The sequence below is a fragment of the Sylvia atricapilla genome, chromosome 1, assembly GCF_009819655.1.
Source record: "Sylvia atricapilla isolate bSylAtr1 chromosome 1, bSylAtr1.pri, whole genome shotgun sequence".
NCBI classification, from domain to species: domain Eukaryota; kingdom Metazoa; phylum Chordata; class Aves; order Passeriformes; family Sylviidae; genus Sylvia; species Sylvia atricapilla.
In genome coordinates, this window is record NC_089140.1 from 93,020,084 (window position 1) to 93,026,793 (window position 6,710).

The following is a 6,710-nucleotide window of genomic DNA, read 5'->3' on the forward strand; positions in this document are numbered from 1 at the left end:
TGGTTATTAGCCTGGATATGAGGTGCAGATTAAGACGTGTTTCAGTGAGCTCCTAGAAGCTCTCATAAACTGCTGGGCAAAGCCTGGACAGCTCAAGGCCTTTGCAGAAGATCAGCCAGACCTTCCTGCTCTACGAACTGTGTAATCAATACTGTAGAAGCCATTGCTTCATAGAAGTGCAATGCTGGTTCCAAGGGGAAAGTCTCCTAACTTTCTGATGTGAAGTTCAGTGACAGGCGTGGAGAAGAAGGACAGAAAAATCTGTCAGTGACATGAAGTGAATGGAGTTTGACATTTTTTTACTTCTTTTTGTTATTGTTGTTGGTCTTTGTTTTTGAGCCCAAAGCTTACAAACAGCTTGTACTTCCTGCACTACTGTGGTTGGTGGCTCGCTTCCACCTGGTAGCCAGTCTGCCACACAGCCATTGTCTCAGTCCCCTTCTCCAACAAGATGGGAGGAAGAAATCAGAAAAAACTCATGGGTTGAGATAAAGACACTTCCCAGTTATCCTCATGGGCAAAACAGACTCTGTTTGCGGAACTTAATTTGGTTTGCAAACGCATGCACGGAAGGAAGTTCCAGGAAGTTCAGCTGGGACACGAAGAACTTCCTTGCTGGGCAGATGGTTGAGCACTGGATCAAGGCTGCCTGGAGAGGGGGTTTCCCTCACTGGAGAGATTCAAAAGCCGCCTGGGCACCCTCCTTACTAGTGTGGTGCTCCAGTGGACTGACTGTGCTTCAGCCAGGAGGTTGGCCTTAATGACTGCTGGTGTTCACTTCCAACCTTACCCATGATCGCATTCTTGGACAGTAATTTACAGCCCGTTAAAGTGTTTGATTGCTCTTTCAGTCAAGATATCCATCCTGATATGTCCAGTCTAAACCTGTCCTGAGTAAGTTAGCAGCTTTTCCTCTTGGGGCAGGAACAGGGAGGCCTGAGGTAGGTGTGGTTTTCCTTTCTTTCAGCAGGAGGCCCAGGTGGCCTTACTACAGGAGCAGAAAAACCTCAGGAGGTTAATTAGCTCCTCAGAAATCAGCTGCAGAAGTCTCTTCCTGTTCTGCTGTCACTTCGTTAAACATTGATCAGCAAATTCTTTTTATGAAAAGTGAAAGACAACAGCCGGTTTTGGGAAGGCTGTCCAATCCTTGATTGGCTTTCAACATACCCCATTATTTTATAATAACTCAGCTGCAGAAACAAGGAGGGAGAAATCACTGATACATTTTTAAACTCGTGTTGAGCCCATCATCTCTTCTTCCTATTCTCAAATAAATAGTTCTACAAGAAAGTGAAAAATAGGTACAACTGCCGGGTTTTTCCTTCTGGGCTTAGAATGGCGTTGGCACAGATCACACATTATGACTCGCTCCATGAAAATCGTGTTCCTTACCAAGAGCCTCTGAAGAAATGTCATGGGGTTTGTTGTCAGGGCTTACACCTCCACCCCCTCCCTGGCCGTTCCAGCCGAGGGATTTGTGGGGAAGGTGAAGGCTGTTTCACTTTTCTAACACTGTTTCTTCCTAACAGAAAGGAAAAGGACAATAAAGTCGTGTTTTGTCACCAGATTATATGGCCTTCTGCATTATGGCTGCTTTTGTTTATGTGGCTACACCTTCTGGAGTATTTTGGAAGACATCAAAGAGGCTGACACCTGTTGTCCTAGGGTTTTAAATTGGGGAAAGAAAGCAGGAAAGAAAAGCATTTGGAGTAGCATGTGATCCATCTTGATGCCTGAACTGCAGATCCATTTCTAACATTGACTGATTCCTTCTATGATCAGCAGTGTTTCTTACCCTTTGGAGTAGATAGTGAGGGGGGATGTAAGAGCAAGAAAAGACATAACACTTGTATGGGCCAATTCATTTTTATAATTATAAACAGTAGGTAAGAGCAAGACTGAATTCAGTGCAATTAGTGGTTAGTCATTCTTCCAAAATGAGGAAATTATGCATCCATCCTTTGAAAGCGTTCTTGAACTACACAAGTGGTAATACTTTGGAAGAAGACATAAACACAAAATGTTTCACTGACTCCTGGATGTGAAGCAGTACATCTTTAGTTCGATGTTCTTTAAAACCACTTAATAAGCATCTAAATTACTGACAATGAAGAGCAGTCAGAGCCTTTCAATTAATTTGCCTCTTGATTTAATCAGTGATGTAGAAGGTAAAATGTCTGCTGAATACAGCAACTAAAACTTGAAGGGGTACAAACAGCAAAGTGAGACCAAACAAAACTTTTCTTGACCTGCAATTTGTAATTTGATTTATTTTCTTGATTCAGTAGCCTAGTATTATGGCACCTCTACAGCCCAAAGGATTGATACAAATGTGAAGGTGATAAAATTAATAATTAACAGGAACCTGTACTCGTGGAAATCATGTACAATTGGAGGCATTATTTTATCAATTCTTTGATCCAGTTACCAAGAGAAGCAATTTCTTCTTCTGAGAATCCAACCGGTCTTAAACACTTCTACACCAAAAGAGCCTGAACTTGCTAAAAGAGAAGAGATATACCTAGAATTAAATCAAGAAATGTTCAACATATTAACATAGTTAAATAATAAGTAGATGCATTTAAAATGAAAAAAAGCGGGGGGAAATTACAGATAAATTTCCCAGGGTTTTGGTTCACTGAGAGTATCCTAAATGTTCATTCACGAAGATGCATCGATTGCATTTTTTTGTTTCTTGGAGACGTAGCCTGTTGTGTAACACGTCAGAGGAAAGAGACTACCAGTGACTGAGAAGTCTTCATCCAACAGTGACATTTGAAGAAGCAGGAGGCTTGAACAGGAAGGAATGGTGGGCTGAAACACTGCCTAATTACAATTGAAATGGAAGTTACACTGTTTCTGCAGTGATAGCACTTAAATGAAAGACAAACAGGACGGATTACACCACACCATTATAACATTTTGCTCTAAGTTTTTCTTCTTACTGGTGGGACAGAAGAGCTACTAAAAACCTACTCGGAAATCATTTGTTGAGGCAGACCCTTGACCTGGGCCTGGAAGTAGATGCCGTGTGTAAGTACAGCTGGCAAGGCTGGAAAACATGTCCGAGAAAGGGAACTGACTTTCTTGTGGCTTTCCAGAATTCTCCCCATTATTGAAAAATCAGGAAAAAATTTTGTCTCGGATGCCCTGGAGGTGAATGCAATGATCCTTTTCAGTGTTGGCACACACTTCCTTGGACTCAAAGAGGTCTGATTTTTTTTCTATTTAGGATGGAAGGTGTGGAAAAGGGTCTTTCTGCAGAAGCACAGCACTATCTCACCAAGGTTCGGTAACCAAATCTGTGCATGTTCTGCACCTCCAAGCAGATGGCTGGCTTGTGAACAAGGCAGGTAGGCATGGGAGGAGAGCAGGGTTCAGGGTTCCCAGAGGGCTGCACCAGCAACGGGAGAAACCTCCCAGTAGTGCTATGCCTGGAGACAGGGCTTCCCTGCCAGCAGCACCAAGTGAGTAGCAGAAGGGTCATTTGATGGTGATGGGATGGGTGCTTGCCAGGTCTCCTAACTACCCTTGGATGTCTGGCAGGGAACAGCCCTCTGCGGGGCTCTCAAAGGAATTCGTGCCTCGAGAGGGTCAGGGAGGGGGACAGCCCCATTACAGACCCTTGCACTGTCTTCTAAGCGGGGGTGGAACAAGGGGAGGATGCAGTGCAGAAACACTTCAGTTCAGAGGTTCCACGACTAGAGTATAAAGATCTTGTATTTAGACGTGACCGAGGGAAATCCCTGGCTGGCCCCTCACCCCGATCTGTGCCAAGAGTGGCCTTCCCTAGACCTGGATCATTCCAGGTGGAGGTGCAGAGCAGGGCTGCTTCTGCTCCCCACAGCCTTGGATGAGACAGCACCGAGGACCAGGACCAAGAGCAGGGAGGAGTGCTCCCTGAGGTTCTTAAGGGAGTTTATTAATCCAGAGGGTCAGGGAGGGAGACAGCCCCATTACAGACCCTTGCACTGACTTTTAAGCAGGCGTGGAACAAGGGGAGGATGCAGTGCAGAAACCAAACCGAGACAAAGAGCGGAGGAGCTCAAGGAGGGACTTACAGAACAATGACCAATGGGGGAACATAATGGGAGGGTACAAATTGAGCAAACCAATTGTTCTTTGGACACCATAGAACTTTCCAGAGCTAAGGGCGGGGTCAAACACAGATTGACAATCAGGTAGGTGGGGCAATGGGCAGGGGGTTGGTTCAAGGGGGGCCTGAAATGGGGCATCCTGGAGCAAGGGGCAAGGTTTGGGGGATGACAGAGAAGAGGGGAAGGATGGAGTAACTGGGAACAAAGTAACAGCATGGGGGGAAAATGGAACAAACCACTTCAAGCGTACAGTCCAAAATTACACCCCACCACTGTGTTTTTGCTTTTTCTGTTGAGGAAAATCCTGTTTTATTGACATCAGGGGATGCCCATAAGCAGAGAAAACGAGTCAGGTCCATGATAACTTGGTAAGTAGGTTTTGGAGCAGAGTTGGAAAAATTCCTTTCTGCAAGGAACAGATTATAACTTAGCACAGCAATGCTGTCACCTTTCTGGTCTTTGGAGAGTGGAGGAGCCAGTATTTTAATATTTCCTTATTTTGTGGAAAAGTAACTGGTAAAGCAGCAAGGATTATTCACGTATGCGTGATGTGTTTTCCACAGACCCCCTGCTCCTCTTGTTTGCAGTCTGGGATAGAAGATTGAATGTACTCAACTACTGAAAGATCCCCCACGTGTGTGGCTTTGCTGGGCACTGGACATGCTCTGTATGGTAGTTATCCACCATTACAAAACATTCTGAGGAGATCGAGGGCACTGAGTGAAGTTGATTAGATTGCTAGGAGGGGGAATTTATTAGGACTGGCTGGCAAAGAAAATTCTAGCCTGTGTTAGTCTTCTGTTAATAAACTTTAAATGCTTTCTCCCTTATAAGCATGAAACGAGGAAAAAAGAGGAATTATTTTTATTGCAGTTATTTTCAGTCCATTTTTTCAGGCCAAAAGATAGTCTGAATGATCCTAGGTATAAATATACAACATAACCTGGGTGAATCACAAATCACAAAGGGCCCAGTAACTGTTTCCAAAAGATCAGCTTCTCAAACTGTATCCTTTGGTTGAGGCTTTTCAGTTTAGTTAACTAGGTTGAAAACAAAATGTTCTTTCACAATGTATTTTTGGTTTGAAAGGGGATTGGTAGCTTTCTTCATTCTGCTTGAAGCCTGCTAAGCTGCATGTACTGTTCTCTCTCAAAGCTTGGTTCTTTACAACTCTGAGAATAAAATACTGTGCTTGCTCCCACTGACTGACTGAAATAAAATAATCTGTGATGCCTGAACAAGTCTAAATGAAATAATAATATCCTTATTAGTGGAAACCAGATTGTTGATATGATGACTGAGCAGATTTATTGTCATCTCCTTGGACTACTCTGCTGAAACAGCCTGCTGTTTTATTTTATCTCATATCAGAGGAATTGTGGTCTGGTAATCCGTCATTAAACAACATTTAGAATGATGGATGAAAATGTCAGCTTTCCCAACATAATTAATCCATATCTTATTAAAACATGTTATTTATATTTCTTATAATGGAACCTGCAGGGGTTTCCAGAGGAAGGTGGACACATCAGCTGTTGTTGAAAGATGAGATATACTGTAGTTCACAAATTAATAAATGCATACAAAAAATGCTTATCCACACTATGAATTGCCCTTTACCATTTTACAAATAAATCTAATTCCTCGGCTTTCCTCTTGCTGTGGATGGCAGGGCATTGTTATGTTTGTTTTGTTAGTAATAGTTTAGTGAGAAAAATATTAAAGAGCATATAGGAAAGACCATTTTGCAAACAATTTCCAAGACATTTCCAAGGTGTGGGGAAAAGCCCTTGAATGCAAATGAGTAAGAAAAACTTTACTGTTTTGTTGCTGTTTCCTAAGGACAGCTTTTGTCCCTGTTATTCTCCATGCAGAAAAATCAGTGCATTTCTTTAGCTACAACTGAGTTCCATTTTAAGGATATTTTCTACTGTATGCTGGCTCAAAGATAAATGAAAACTTGATTTATGTGATTGTGGTACTGCTGTAGTTGTGGTCACAATAGCAGCTGTTGCCTCACTTTATCAACATTTGAGGATCACTTTATGCTTCAACTCTTACACATCAGCAAAGAAAAATGAGTAGTAAGTGACTGCGTAGTGTACAACAGACCAACTTATTTTTCAGATGAAAATAAAGACAAAAAGTAGCTTTGATTTGCCTGTGGAATTACCATAATCTGCATCACTGGCAAAGGGAGTTTGCCACAGGAAACAGTTCCTATCTGTTCAGCAGCCAGTGCAAAAGAAGAACTACCATAGTGTGATCTTTATCAGATCATCTTCATTGCACTAGACCAGTGACAAATGTATAAGTTGATCAACTAGAGGTGCTTTGAATTTCTAATCCTATCGGGCTCTGGGCACAATGCAGTTCCAAATTTTGTTTCTGAGTTTATTTTACCAAATGCAATGCTGGCTGTGAAGGGAAAACAAACAGTCTCTACAAGCTGTTAGCTTCCAGATAACAGCTTGTGTGTATAACAAACCAGATCTAAGACATAAAGATCTTATATTTTTGTCCACCTTACACCTGCAGATCAGAGATGTTTTACTTCTTTTCAATTTTCTCTGATTCATTTAACTTCACCTTAGTGTGTGTAAGGTGATGATC